We start from the raw sequence: 16,561 nt of genomic DNA, 5'->3' as shown, positions 1-16,561 counted from the left end.
AGTGCCGTCAATGCGAACAAGAGGTGACCGAGACGTGTAACCAATGGTACCCCATACCATCACGCCGGGTGATACGCCAGTATGGCGATGGCGAATACACGTTTCCAATGTGCGTTCACCGTGATGTCGCCAAACACGGATGCGACCATCATGATGCTGTAAGCAGAACCTGGATTCATCCGAAAAAGTGACGTTTTGCCATTCGTGCACCCAGGTTCGTCGTTGAGTACGCCATCGCAGGCGCTCCTGTCTGTGATGCAGCGTCAAAGGTAACCGCAGCCACGGTCTCCGAGTTGATACTCCATGCTGCTGCAAACGTCGTCGAACTGTTCGTGCAGATGGTTGTTGTCTTGCAAACGTCCCCATCTGTTGACTCAGGGATCGAGATGTGGCTGTACGATCCGTTACAGCCATACGGATAAAATGCCTGTCATCTCGACTGCTAGTGGTACGAGGCCGTTAGGATGCAGCACGGCGTTCCGTATTACCCTCCTGAACCCACCGATTCCATATTCTGCTAACAGTCATTGGATCTCGATCAACGCGAGCAGCAATGTCGCGATACGATAAACCGAAATCGCGATAGGCTACAATACGACCTTTATCAAAGTGGGAAACGTGATGGTACGCATTTCTCCTCGTTACACGAGGCATCACAACAACGTTTCACCAGGCAACGCCGGTCAACTGCTGTTTGTGTATGAGAAATCGGTCGGAAACTTTCCTCACGTCAGCACGTCGTAAGTGTCACCACCGGCGCCAACCTTGTGTGAATGCTCTGAAAAGCTAATCATTTGTATGGCACAGCATCGTCTTTCTGTCGGTTAAATTTCGCGTCTGAAGCACGTTATCTTCGTGGTGTAGCAATTTTAAAGGCCAGTAGTGTACTTATCGGCTTCCTACACCAACCCTTTGCTGTTTGCTAATGTTCTGTCATTCTCATTTTTCTACAATTAAACTTTGCGGAATAAAAACTAGCCAGGTTCTAAAGGATTAAAGTTGCTTTTCTGTTCACATAAACAACATATTAAAATTCAGTTTTTTCGTGATGGTTAATATGGAATAACATACGTGGGAGGGGGAGGGGAAGAGAAGGAGCGGCCTGTCCGACATCTAGAGCTGAGTCTATGAGACGCTAAGTGCCTGTGTTACCTTGCGTAGGTGGTCGGTGTGCTGGCTGTGCCTGGCGCTAAGCGAGTTGGTCTCCCTGGGAGAAGCTTCGCTGTCTGCTGCGGGGTCGCGATGCCCGCGGCTCCCACACGCGCTGCTGGCGTCTGGGGCGGCGCTGCTGCAGTTGGCAGCCCTGCAGGCGGGGGCGCCCCGCGCGCCGCGCTGCCTGCCCGCCGGCCTGCTGCTGGTGTACGGGGCTGCGCGCGCCGCCGCTGGCGCCACCTGCTGGGCCGGCGCCGGCCTCGGCCTTCTGCACGTGCGGCCCGCCAGCTCCGCCCTCGCCGCTGCCTTCGCCATCCTCCTCGCCTACGCACAGGTAACTCCTATGTCTCTGCACAATCCACAACCTAAGGCCACTGTATTCAACAGTTCTATTCGAGCTGCATCGAAAGCTTACATATTGTTATGACCACATCCTAGATGTGACAAATGTGCCTCCCACCAGAGATGCATCTTGCGATGAGCGCCGTTGAAAATTCAGATTTCCACTTCCCACTGATATTTACGTCGAACAATGTTATTCCATTGTACAACGCTCCAGGTAGGTATGTACGAGGGCTATCCACAAAGTACATTACGTTTTGCAATTAAACATAAATAAAGTATTGGAAATTTTTTTATTATATACAGATGAAAGCCACACTTCAATACTACTTTTCTACATAGTTGCCATTTAAATTAAGGCACTTATCGTAGCGATGGACGAGCTTGGAAATTCTTTCGTCGTAAAATTCGGCCGCCTGCGCCTTCAACCACGTGGTTACCTCTTCTTGAAGTTGTGCGTCGTCATCAAAACGCTGCATAGCCAACCACTTCTTCATTGCTGGGAATAAGTGGAAGTCGCTCGGTGCCAGGTCGGGACTGTACGGCGGATGAGGAAACAACTCCCACTTAAAAGATTCGAGAACTTCACGAGTGGCATTTGCCGTGTGGGCCCGGGCGTTGTCGTGAATCAGCAAGATCTTTGAGCCCAACTTTCCCCTGCGCTTGTTTTGTATTGCTCTTCTGAGGTTGTGCAGAGTTTGGCAATACCTTTGAGAGTTTATTGTAGTGCCTCTTTCCAGGAAATCCACAAAAATCGTATTTCTACCGGGTTACTGATTAACCACGTGGTTGAAGGCGCAGGCGGCCGAATTTTACGACGAAGGAATTTCCAAGCTCGTCCATCGCTACGATAAGTGCCTTAATTTAAATGGCAACTATGTAGAAAAGTACTATTTAAGTGTGGCTTTCATCTGTATATAATAAAAAAAATTTCCACACATTATTTAATTTTAATTCCAAAACGTATTGTACTTTGTGGATAGCCCTCGTATTTCTAAATATATGGCACGTGAGACTGTTCTCAGTGTTGACCTATGCAAGCTTACTACTTTCTTTTATGATCTGGACTTTAATAAAAATGGCAAGGTACTGTTAATCAGTACACAGGGATAAGTTGTGACCTAAATGACAATAGATTTATTCATTCTTAACATCACAAGACAAAAAAATGACTAAAAAACCGTCACACAAACATTTACATTTGACAACCGCTTTCACTAAGATGGGGTCTATGGTGGACAAAGTGATCAGCTGGGGATCGACACACGACACTAACCAGAACACTAATCACCTTATCTGACTTTATGGCACAAAAACTACGTCACCATCAAGGATCTATACTCCACTATTCAAAAAAAGAAAAATATGGTTCGAAGGAACAGGGTGCTGAGAAACATATATTGGAGCCCTATGCCATAACAGCGAATACTTTATCCTCTGCTGTTCAAGGCGGCACACCATGATGCGTTCGGCGATTGAAGTCATGGATGGCCACAATCTCTTATTAATGGCGTGCGCCCAAAAAATCCAAGTACCCGGTCTCGCGTTCGGTTGATTCGGAGTGCAAGTACTTCCCTATGAGCCTCTGAAACCCGGTGGATTCCAGTGTGCAGGTGGATCCATTTGCTGGTCTACCAAACCAATTCGACTCCGTTCCACGACTATGTGTGATGGAATATGTCAAACGTTTAGACGGCCGACTCAAGACAAGTTAGTACACCCACGCATCACTAGTTGTGTGCATGTTGCTAGAAGAAGTACCTCTTGTGGCTCAGGATGTGACTGGCACAGGCTCTAGGCGGCACACTAGCAAAGGACACAAGTCTCACTGTTTAGGTAGAGACCTGCAGTTCTTTATTAGCGAAGCGCCAGTACAAGAGTGATCTTCTCTTTCTGTCCGCTTTCCTCCTCAGCCAAGTAGCAAAAGCCCATTTACATCTTACACTTTCCCCACTTTACCACAAGCCAATCACGAGCTGGAGCGTGGCATTCGAAGCTCGGAGAGCGCTCCTTGCTCTGAATAAACCGATCTGACCAATCAGAGACTTTAAAGTTAATTGGGAGAAAAGGAAAAAAAAGATTCAGCTTCGCAGCCTCTTTCCCATGTGTTTACGCAGTGTCTTTTGCTAACAACATGACCAGGATGGAACCACACCCCACCATGAAAAGCTGGTTATCTCCCCTGTTGCATCCATTTCGAAGTTTCGAAAGAACGGCCATAAACTAGCTAAAACCCTTGTACTCTCACAAATATGCTTTGTAACAGGGTCTGGACGACTGGGCGCCAGTGATCTGTCCCACGGAAATTCGCAGAACGCTCACAGTTGTCTCGTCGGCTTCCTGCCTAACAAGGGCCCATCCTCTGCTTTATTGCCTGTCTACAATCCGCTGGCCATTGCAGCAGCGACTTCTCGGCGCTAGTCAGTCTACCTGGACGCGGGTGCCGACCGACTGGCGCCAACCAACGTGTCTGCACAATGAGACCGCAGAACTCGGCCGTCCGGAAATGTTTACTCCCAGGTTCCGCAGAAAAAACGCTCTTCCCTCAGCCCACCGTCACCGTGGTTTTACTGCAGTCGTTTAAATTGGCACCCTGTTCCTTTGAATACAGGTAAAGCTTACCGTTATTCCTTCCCTAGAAGGATGTATGAAGTCAAATCGTAATAATGATCATCTTCCCAGGAATATGGAGTGGCATAGCACCGAATCCGAAGTGAGAGCGCCCTGCACTCTCTCACCTATTCAAACTATATCTAGTGTGTCGCCCTTTAGCTTATATGTCATAAAACAAGACTACAACTATCTTTGTGGCTCCAAAAATGTCGAAATATCATCGGGAGACACAGGGACTGTATGGAGGATGTACAAGGGATTCCAAGCGAAACTTTTGCAGCATAGCCCACTTCTAAAACTTAAGCAGTAGGTGAAGTTTCTTATACTCGATCCTCAAAACCAGTATTTTAATAAACTGCACCCTGAAATATAAAAATAAGAATTATAACATTGTCAAATGTAATAAATATTAATTTTATTAAATTAAGCCATCGTATATCAATAATACTCTCTACTATTTTACAAACCTTTCTTATCGATGTAACGACAGGAACAATAATAAAAGCTTAAAGGTTCGTAAATAACATTTGACAAGCAAAATAAACCAGAAGAACGTAAACCATGAATAATTATCGAAGAAAGAAAACCCAAACAAGCCCATCAATTTTTAGTCATTAAACTACCAATAACCATTCTTGTATGAGCAACAGAAGAATAAGCTATTCAAAACTTTAAAACAAATTGCTAAGGACAAATACATCTAACAATAACAACAACACCTGATAAATCTAAAAACAGTTAGAAATAATTAAATCTTAAACCCAAAGAAATAGGTTAATAACCTTTATTACATGAAAAATGTCCGCCCCCGGTAGCTGAGTGATCAGCGCGACAGAATGTCAATCCTAAGGGCCCGGGTTCGATTCTAGCCTGGCTCGGAGATTTACTCCACTCAGGGACGGTGTGTTGTGTTGTCCTAATCATCATTTCATCCCCACCGACGCGCAAGTCACCGAAGTGGCGTCAAATCGAAAGACTTGCACCCGGCGAATGGTCTACCCGACGGGAGGCCTTAGTCACACGACATTTTACATGAAAAATACCATTTCCACCTAATTGCAGGTGGCAACTATTGGGAGGCAAGGCAGATGGATGGTGTGTCAGGAGGCACTCTCCCAGTTCGCCACTTGCCGGTTCCTCAGGGAAGAGGAGGTGCTTACCTGAGTACGTCGGTGGCCGCAGTAAAAGAAGAGCGACTTTAAACCATTTATTTCTGCAAGTACATTTTTCCCTTAGCGATGCTACGGAGGTCCTCTGCCGCTGCTTGTCCGCGTGCGCCGTGAGCGCTTACGAAATGGATGCTGCGTCTTCACCCTCTGCACTTGAAGAAGGTGGCGCGTGTGTATGTGGCTTACACACAACGGCCTAGGAGGTCTTCGATCCCCTCCCGTAACTGTGGCCCGCCTCTGCTCTCTGAACCGCGATGCCGGTTGTCGTGTGGTCGAGAATTACGACGACCCTAGCGTGCCGTGTCAACACCTTCTGATACACAGACCTCACGGCGGAACTATGACGTCAACAGTGCTAGGCTAACACCTTCTGCCGCTGCAAGACAGCCTGTGCGCTTTCGTGAAACCATAACAAATTCACTGATCGTTAAATTTGCCCTTTACAGAGAAACTGTGCCGCCCTTGTATGATATCGCGCGCAATGAGGCACACTGATTACAACACAGTGTGATTTCCTTCTGTTGTGTTTAAAATCGTGTGCAAAATCTGACTTACTTCTTAAGAAAAACGTCGCTACAGAAACCTAGATCCATTGGTCAGTAAATGACACTAACAGAGATACTTCGTAACAGTTAACAGACAGGATGACGAAATTATTGTAGTGATAATAAGTTTATTACTGGGACAAAAATGTAATTCACTGCGGCATGAATGGCTCATCAATGATCGCATAGATATTGGAGATATTGTCACAGTGAGAAGTTTAATTACAAACGCTCATTTAGCCAATGCAAAAGTGTGAAATAAGACTCATTTGTGGTGTAAATTCAAGAACATAATGTATAAATCTGCTCAAAGAACTGGGTATTCTAACCACTGCTTCTGAGTATATTTATTCCTTAATGGAATTTGTTGCAAACAATATGTCTCTACTTCCAACCAATAGCTCAATACGTAGTACCAATACTAGGAATAAGAACAATAAGAACAATCTAAATAAAGACCTAAAATCACTTACCTTGGTCCAATATTCAGGAATACACATTTTCAATAAATTACCAGCAACCATTAAAAACTTGATTTAAGATAAAGCACAGGTTGAAAAGCTTCTTGGTAGGTAACTCCTTTTGTACTCTACAGATGAATTTTTTTAACAGGGACTGTTAGAACAGCTGAAGTAAAAATGTCTGTTAGATTGAAGCTCTGATAGCACTTGGCCACAACAGTCAAGATTAGGTAATTTGTGTATGATATGTTTAACAAAAGTTTATAATTATGTTTCGTTCTGACTGTGTACATTCTGTAGATATTAGCAGTTTCAGTTTACTGTAAAGTATCTGGATATCTTGACAAACTACTGGCAAAATGATCAGGGAAGTGAGTATTATATTAAAGTGTCCTATGTTTTTATGTTATATCTTCTGACATGTCCCACACCCATGAGACTCATATTATTTTTGAGTATACAGTACAAAAACTGAATCTACTCTAACCTTTAACCCACAAAGCAAAATCAGGGATTTTGTAAGTTTGACACCTTTGTCTGTCTCTCTCATCAAAACTCTCAAATATGTAACAGAATATTCTTGATAATGGTATGACATCATTGTAAATAGAATATAGGCCTAATTTTATGCACATTCATTTTAAGCAATGCAGCTACACACATCAAGAAGAGAAAAGTAGGAATTAGGAGAGAATGACAAATGTAAATGTTTGTTAACCTGTCACAAAATTTATTCTAAACTACTTTACAGTTGACAGTTTTCTCTTTTTCATTTTATTGCCAATATGGCTGTCATTAATTTTTTTAACATAATTATTGAGAAATGTATTACATGCTTCTCTTACTACAGACTGAAGAATTTTGTAATTAGTGTGATCCACCTGACTAAAAGAAAACTCCCTTAGGAAAAAGTCTTCCATTTTAATTACATCAACAGCTAATCTTATAACTAGATTTCTCTGGGATGTACATCTCATGAAGGAGAGCTCATGTTCTCCAGACACCAAGTTTTTAACAATCAAATAAGTGAAAATAACAGCATTAATGACCTCATTATTAGTGCAATACAATCCACCTCTATCTACCTATCTTATAAGTTCATAGCTTTCATCACTTTCTATTACTGATAATGTTTTATCAAGCACTAAGTATGTTTTACATGTTTCACAACTCAGCTTCTTAAGAACAGCTCTGGCACAGTATCCTGACAAGTATATGAAAACAGGCAAGTATTCCTAAACAGACTGAACTTGTTCTTCACTGAAATCCGTTATGCTCTCAAAGTTTGATGGTGGTGGTAAGGTAATATCATCTACACAGTCACTTTCAAAAGAATCTAAAGCTATGCCAACTTCGCCAAGAGCAGAGGATAAATTTTCAAGGAAAGCAGAGTCTGAATTCTTAGCTTGAATTCAATTTCAAATACCTGTCTCAAAGGTACCAAATACTGAGATCCTGCCATTGTTCAATATTTTCCAAATCTTGCTTTTAGAGCATCTGTCTGAACCTTACCTGGCAAAAGGTATTTAAAATTCAGCTCGTCAGAGCAATACTTGGTCAGTTCTAGAAGGGCATGAGTGGTATGTGATATGGCCATATGTGTATCACTGGATAATCCAAACGTACTATCAGCAATATGTTTCCATTTATCCAGCTATGATAGAAATCTTTCCAAATATCTGATATTTTCATTACTTGTGCTCGAGAGTGGTTTCAGCATTGCATCCTTGAAATGGATATCTATACCAGGTGAGCTAACATTAACAATGTTCCACCATGTACAAATTAATGTAATGAATTTAGCAGTGCTCTCAAAACTTTCAATATGATGATGTTCCCCCAAGGCTAGCAAACCTTGGACAGTCAACTCATTGAAAACATTAAGTACAAGTTTGACATTTTGTCGCTCCAGGTTACTTGGAAAAAGAGACTGTAAATTAAGCTTATTGGCAAATTTCACTATCTGTGTACGCTCTATGTCATGAAATTTTTTAACTGAAGAGAATCTGGCCATACATACAGGGTGTTTCAAAAATGACCAGTATATTTGAAACGGCAATAAAAACTAAACGAGCAGCGATAGAAATACACCGTTTGTTGCAATATGCTTGGGACAACAGTACATTTTCAGGCAGACAAACTTTCGAAATTACAGTAGTTACAATTTTCAACAACAGATGGCGCTGCGGTCTGGGAAACTCTATAGTACGATATTTTCCACATATCCACCATGCGTAGCAATAATATGGCGTAGTCTCTGAATGAAATTACCCGAAACCTTTGACAACGTGTCTGGCGGAATGGCTTCACATGCAGATGAGATGTACTGCTTCAGCTGTTCAATTGTTTCTGGATTCTGGCGGTACACCTGGTCTTTCAAGTGTCCCCACAGAAAGAAGTCACAGGGGTTCATGTCTGGCGAATAGGGAGGCCAATCCACGCCGCCTCCTGTATGTTTTGGATAGCCCAAAGCAATCACACGATCATCGAAATATTCATTCAGGAAATTAAAGACGTCGGCCGTGCGATGTGGCCGGGCACCATCTTGCATAAACCACGAGGTGTTCGCAGTGTCGTCTAAGGCAGTTTGTACCGCCACAAATTCATGAAGAATGTCCAGATAGCGTGATGCAGTAATCGTTTCGGATCTGAAAAATGGGCCAATGATTCCTTTGGAAGAAATGGCGGCCCAGACCAGTACTTTTTGAGGATGCAGGGATGATGGGACTGCAACATGGGGCTTTTCGGTTCCCCATATGCGCCAGTTCTGTTTATTGACGAAGCCGTCCAGGTAAAAATAAGCTTCGTCAGTAAACCAAATGCTGCCCACATGGATATCGCCGTCATCAATCCTGTGCACTATATCGTTAGCGAATGTCTCTCGTGCAGCAATGGTAGCGGCGCTGAGGGGTTGTCGCGTTTGAATTTTGTATGGATAGAGGTGTAAACTCTGGCGCATGAGACGATACGTGGACGTTGGCGTCATTTGGACCGCAGCTGCAACACGGCGAATGGAAACCCGAGGCCGCTGTTGGATCACCTGCTGCACTAGCTGCGCGTTGCCCTCTGTGGTTGCCGTACACGGTCGCCCTACCTTTCCAGCATGTTCATCCGTCACGTTCCCAGTCCGTTGAAATTTTTCAAACAGATCCTTTATTGTATCGCTTTTCGGTCCTTTGGTTACATTAAACCTCCGTTGAAAACTTCGTCTTGTTGCAACAACACTGTGTTCTAGGCGGTGGAATTCCAACACCAGAAAAATCCTCTGTTCTAAGGAATAAACCATGTTGTCTACAGCACACTTGCACGTTGTGAGCAGCACACGCTTACAGCAGAAAGACGACGTACAGAATGGCGCACCCACAGACTGCGTTGTCTTCTATATCTTTCACATCACTTGCAGCGCCATCTGTTGTTGCAAATTGTAACTACTGTAATTTCGAAAGTTTGTCCGCCTGAAAATGTACTGTTGTCCCAAGCATATTGCAACAAACGGTGTATTTCTATCACTGCTCGTTTAGTTTTTATTGCCGTTTCAAATATACCGGTCATTTTTGAAACACCCTGTAGCTGTGTATTTTCTGAATCTGTTTCAAACTGGGGGTACATAATTGTCTGATCAGGATCTTTTTTATTAATCCAATTGTTTCTGACACATTTTAAAATGTGAACAGAATCTAAAACATAAAAAAGAGGATTAGTGTCATCACAGGGGTGTTTGTACACAATTGACAGTTGAGGAGGGGAAGCAAAGAATTACATTGCCCTTCTGTTAACTGAATTGTTGTCACTAACAACACAGACTACCGCAAAACCTATTGCATGCAGTCCGGAAATTGTTTTCTTTATTAAAGTGAAAAGTCCTTCACCATTTATATTTTTTTACTGTAAGAATGTGGACTACATCTTTATATGAAGACAACAAACTCTGTATCATAAAAACCTGAGCACTAGTTGCCATATTTTTAGAATTGAATGCAGCACCCAAAATGTTACCTCCTGTGAAGTCTAAATAAGGCTTCAAGTGTATTTCATCTAACATTAGTGAAACAACATGATCTGATTCACAAAGAAACTGGAATTTCTGTTTTATATACATCAGAAAATTGCCACCTAGCTGCTCAGCTGCTGGGTTTGTTTGAAAGTGTGAACAGATTTTATGCAGGGTATTCGGATGAGATAGCACAAGATACTGTGTACTTCTTATAAACTCATAAGCGTGTGGTGATATTGAAAATAGAATACTACAAAATATAATACAGTCTGTTGATTATCTGTAATGTCTCTTGCATTAGATTCAATTGATAACATAAAAAATTTATTTTGTTACTTTCACTCTCATCAAAATGTTTTGCCATATCTTTCAAATAATCAGTAACGAATAGCAAGCGGTCTTTTCCAGTGCTACCATTGTTTTTCCTAGTAAAGTTCTCCAAGTTATCAATAATGTTAATTAAGTCATTTAAATGGTTTATAGTTAAAGGGATCTTTCTTGTACCAAGTTTTGAGATTACACTTTTACCTTCATATAAAGACATACTCAGGTCAGTAGTCACCACAACAGAACACAAAAGTGTAGGAATATCTTTGACATTTATTAGAACAAAAGTTATGGAACTTTCTGACTTTATCAGATGCCAGTCATTAGGCAGCCTGATACTCACTAAACACTTAACAAAACCATTAAAGTCCACAAAATGTCTTTCCTGTTCATACTGAGCATGAGTTGCTACACTAGTTGCAATAGCTATTTCTAAGTCTCTATTTTCAAGACGCTTCCGTCTCTCATCTCCACTTTCCCTCGAAGAAGAAGCTGACGAAAGATACTTCGGACAGTTAGGCAGAATGGATGGTACGGCTCCTGTTTTATGGCGAGGTTTTGGAAGTGGCACAGAATATTTCTTCCCTGTGGAACTTTCGAAATATTCACTATGTTTCGGAATGAGGTCTTCAGTGAAGTGGAGCTCGCAGACCTTGAAATAAAGAGAAAATCTTTTATCATATGGCTACGAAGTCTTTCGCGACGTATTTCTTGAGTAAAAATCTCTCGGTGTACATGCCGCGTCAATTCAGGATAAAACTCCAAGCTTTCGACCACTGTCTCCATGGTCGTCGTCAGGACTAACACTGACTGTCGTGAACTAGCGAGGTTCCCACTTTTATATGCAAAGGATGGCTCCTGATTGGCTGGAATACCATGGAGGTAGTGGTCGAAAGCTTGGAGTTTTATTCTGAATTGACGCGGCATGTACACCGAGAGATTTTTACTCAAATGTTTTATCAGCTACATGCAATAATCCCGAGGGGAACTAATGCTAACACATGGGATTAGTGTCAGTTATCTTCACATTAAATCGATTATTGTTCTCTCGGTATTTCAGGTTAAAAGGCTAAAGCTATTCTTGCATAAGTAAATCAGTTTTCCAGTGACTCAGTAATGTAGTTGATCTTCTAGAGAAGGGCATCAAATCAATCGAACTCACGTTGTTAATACACATCTAAAGAGCGTGCTACTTAAATATGTGATTAGTTGCTCCCGCTCTCTAAATTAAAGAACACACACCCCGAGACACTCTAACTGAATTGTAAAGAACCTGAGCTTACCTTCGAATTCTGTGTAACCTGAAAATTTTCACGATGTATTGCAGATATTCATTTCTGTTGTAGTTCAGTGCTTTTAGGAAAAGAAAACACCGCTACTCTTGGCCCATTTTCGTAATTTCCTCTGCAACGTGGAACACAACACTTATTCACCATTTCGAACGATTAAATCAAATCTCAGAGTTAAAAGGAGATGTAATTTCGACGAATCAACCACTATACTTTGAAAGTAAACAGAACACAAGTTTTGTTTCCCGGGTAGGTTAGCCAACATAAACACAGAATTTCGAATTGCTTATAAAGGTAAAGCCACACAAATTAAGCACAGCATCTCACGGTGCAGATTTCTTATCGCATATAGCTTTGATGATGAGCGTTTGGCGTCATTGGCCGGGAGGCCCCTCGCGGGGCAGGTCCGGCCACCATATCGCAGGTCTTATTACATTCGGCGCCACATTGGGCGACCTGCACGCCGGATGGGGATGAAATGATGATGAACACAACACAACACCCAGTCCCTGAGCGGAGAAAATCTCCGACCCAGCCGGGAATCGAACCCGGGCCCAGAGGACGGCAATCCGTCACGCTGACCACTCAGCTACTGGGGCGGACGCATATAGCTTTGTAAACGGCGCTACTTTTTCTTGCAGTGCTTCATATACTCATTTTCAATTAAACAATGTATTCTACCGGTGCCTTTTGTTGCATGGTTGGTATGGCTATTAGATCCAGTTTTGGCCACCAGCAGCGCTAGTTGTAACAAAATCTGTCTTTCCACCATTGGCCTAGTGGAAGTGACGTCACATGGCCTACTCGTCTTGGCTGGGAGGCCTGAATGTTAGAAGGTGTTGGCCGTGCATGTAGGCCCCGTGGCTCTGCTGAAGTGTCAGGAACGCTGGTGCCTTGGCCCAAGTTGACGCAGAAGACCCCCCTCCCCCCCCCCCCCCAGGCCTTCCCATTTGCGTTGGAAGCTGTCAGCAGCGCCGAACTCGTGATTGGTGCTTACGGAGAGGAAGGGCGTAACACATTTGTTATACCAACAGACTGGTCCGTAACAATATCCAGTACGCTTTCTTGCGCTAGCGACGCGACGCGATGAAGTGCCGCTAAGAACCAGAATGCTTATGTGGTATCAACACGATGGATGTCCAGCACATAATGCCTTGCGTGCACGTCGTGTTCTGAACCGAAGGTATCCGCCAGATGGATTGGTCGAGGAGGAACAGTTGCTTGGCCTGCCAGGTCTCCTGATGTAAATCCTCTGGACTTTTTTCCATGGGGATGCATTAAAGACGTTGTCTATCGTGATATTCCAACAACTCCAGAGGACATGCAGGAACGTATCGTGCCTGCTTGTAATTCCCTTCAGCAGGCAACACTGGAAGCAGTAAATAATTCTTTCACTCAACGAGTGCACCAGTGTATCGGTGTCCAGGGTCACCACTTTGAGCACCTTTGAATGTTCTACTCCTTGGCAATAGTAGAGTCAAAGTCAAGTTTGTGTTATGATTTTACTTGGTTTTCATTTGTTTTCTGAAAACTCCAGCAAGTGGACGACTTTGTGATGCTAGGTTCAAAGTCAGTGTTGTTTTGTGTAATTAATAACGTTGTGTTTCAGTGAATGGATGACTGTGATATATTTTTGAATAGGTCTTTAGGAGAGGAAATAAATTACCGAATACTAAATACAGGGTGCCATTCAAAAAAGTCATACTGCTGTTCATATCTTTGTAAAAAAACAAAGCTACAACAAAGGCAATCATGCTGATTGATGTCCCTCTGACGGCTAAAGAACATTTGCTCGAAACCTGGACAAACAGTTTTTAGAGGGTCAAGATAAATAGGACACCATATATATATATATATATATATATATATATATATATATATATGGTGATTCACGAAGATATGCAAATATTTTAATATGTTATTCTGCAAATGAAACTGAAGAAAAAAGTTCATATAAACATATATCCGTAAATGTTTAGTTACGGAGTTATGGCTAATAAAAGGTTTTGCCCGAAATTTAGCAACTTCGCTGATATGAAGCGATCGCAAAACTGTACGAGGTTAAAGTAAAGCACGATTTACGTTTATTTTGTTGTTGTTGGTCTGGTGAATCTAATAAAACATGTCCCAGACGTGTATCTGCAGTAGTTTTCCAGAAGATCCATTTTCCAGAAGGTCCAGAGAAGCAAAGAAGTGCAATAATTTCGTAAAATTTTTAATTTATTAACTACTTGGCCCAGTTTGTTTTTTAAATTCCAGATAATTGCACAAAGAATTCGACAGAAGTTGTAGAGAATTTAATTTTGGAAAAATGATGGTAATAACGTTAATTGAAACTATATGAATGTGTCAGATAATCAGCTTTTATTAATACCATAGCATGAATTCATGTTAAACCGTAAAAAACAACAGTTACTCTGTGGTTTCACTTAAATACACTGTTGTTATTATGTTCTTTCACAGAACAATACGGAAAACTAATTCGTTTCAAGATTAGGAAACGACTGAAACAACTCACTAACGGTTGCCGACAATGACATAAACGTTTCTACATTCTTAATGGAAAGTAAATTTACTTATATAATAATCTTTACTTCTCTGGATGTTCTAGAAAACTACTGCAGATACACGCTTGGGACATGTTTTATTCGATTCACCAGACCAATAACAAAATGAATGGAAATCGTGCTTCACTTTAACCTTGTACAGTTCTGCGATCGCTTCATATTAGCTAAGTTGCTAAACTTCAGGCAAAATCTTTTATTAGCCGTAACTCCTTAACTAAACATTTGCGGACCTATGTTTGTATGAACTTTTTTCTTTAGTTTTACTTGTAGAATAAAATATTAAAATATTTGCAAATCTTCGTGAAACACCCTGCATATATATAATGAAGAGCTAAAGAAACTGGTACTCATGTCTAATATCATGTAGGGCTCCTGAAAGCACGCAGAAGTGCCGCAACACGACGTGGCATTGACTCTACTAATGTCAGAAGTAGTGCTAGAGGGAATTGACACAATGAATCCTGCAGGGCTGTCCACAAATCCGTAAGAGTACGACGGGGGGGGGGGGGGGGGGGGGGTGGAGATCTCTTCTGAACAGCACGTTGCAAGGAATCGCAGATATGCTCAGTAGTTCATGTCTGAGGAGTTAGGTGTTTAAACTCAGAAGAGTGTTTCTGAAGCCTTTCTGTAGCGATTCTGGACATGTGCGGTGTCGCATTTTCCTGCCGGAATTACCCAAGTCCGTTGGAATTCACAATGGACGTGAATGGATGAAGGTGATCAGACAGGACGCTTACGTACGTGTCACCCGTCAGAGTCTTATCTAGGCGTATCAGGAATCCCATATCACTCCATCTGCACACGGACCACACCATTACAGAGCCTCCAACAGCATGAACAGTCCCCTGCCGACATGCAGGGTCCATGGATTTATGTGGTTGTCTCCATACCCGTACCCGACCATCCGCTCGATACAGTTTGAAACGAGACTCGCCCGACCAAGCAACATGTTTCCAATCATCAACAGTCCAATGTCGGTATTGACCGACCCAGGCGAGGTGTAAATTTTGGAAATTTGTGGTAAGATCTTATGTGACCAAACTACTGAAGTCAAAACTCCATAAGCTTAGACACTACTTAATCTAACTTAACTTATGCTAAGGACAACACACACACCCATGCCCGAGGGAGGACTCGAACCTCCGATGAGGGGAGCCGCGCGAACCGTGAAAAAACGCTCAGACCGCGCGGCTACAACGCGCTGCGAGGTGTAAAGCTTTGTGTCGTGCAGTCATCAAGGGTGCACGAGTGGGTCTTCGGCTCCGAAAGCCCATATCATCGTGTTTCGTTGAATAGTTTGCACACTGACACTTGTTGATGGCCCAGCGTTGAAATCTGCAGCAATTTGCAGAAGAGTTGCACTTATGTCACGTTGAACGACTCTCTTCCGTCGTCTTTGGTCCCGCTCTTGCAGGATCGTTTTCCGGCGTCAACGATGTCGGAGAGTTTGATGTTTTTATCTGATCCCTGATATTCACGGCACACTCGTCAAATGTTCTTACGGGAAAATCCCCACTTTACCGCTACCTCGGAGATGCTGTCTTATCGCTCGTGCGCCGACTATAACACCACGTTCAAACTCACTTAACTCTTAACCTGCCATTGTAGCAGCAGTAACCGATCTAACAACTGCACCTGACACTTGTTGTCTTATATAGGCGTTGCCGACCGCAGCGTCGTATTTTACCTGTTTACTTATCTTTGTATTTAAATACTCGTGCCAATACCAGTTTCTTGGCGTTTTTTATATATATAGGTCGTTCTTATGCCCCGCCCCCTCACCCCTCGGCGATTGTTGCCTGAGGGTAAGTTACTTGTGTACCAAATTTGTTTGAAGTAGGTCCATTGTTTTAGGAGATATGGAACATAAATACACATACACATGCCCCCCCCCCCCACACACACACTTATATATATATATGCATGAAGTAAGTCCATTGTTTTAGGAGATGTGGAACATACACACACACACACACACACACACACACACACACACACACACACACACAAATGTATCTATCTGTGCATGTGTGGCATGTGTGTGTGTATGTATGTTCCACATCTTCTAGAACAATGGACTTACTTCAGCCAAATTTGGTACA

General features: G+C 42.6%; 1 protein-coding gene across 2 annotated transcripts in view; it reads left to right on the top strand.

The window, feature by feature from the left end:
- Positions 1-1,393: 1,393 nt before the first annotated feature.
- LOC126478212 (ATP-binding cassette sub-family C member Sur) overlaps positions 1,394-16,561 on the top strand; it is a 402,049-nt gene continuing 386,881 nt past the window's right edge. For both annotated transcript variants that reach the window (XM_050103682.1, XM_050103681.1), the window contains exon 1: positions 1,394-1,486. The gene's annotated coding sequence lies outside the window, so the exon portion shown is untranslated. The remainder of the gene's footprint in view (positions 1,487-16,561) is intronic.

This window comes from Schistocerca serialis, chromosome 1 (assembly GCF_023864345.2).
Source record: "Schistocerca serialis cubense isolate TAMUIC-IGC-003099 chromosome 1, iqSchSeri2.2, whole genome shotgun sequence".
Classification (NCBI taxonomy): Eukaryota; Metazoa; Arthropoda; class Insecta; order Orthoptera; family Acrididae; genus Schistocerca; species Schistocerca serialis.
Note: the sequence above shows the minus strand (reverse complement) of the source record. Positions and strands in the feature narration are given on the sequence as shown.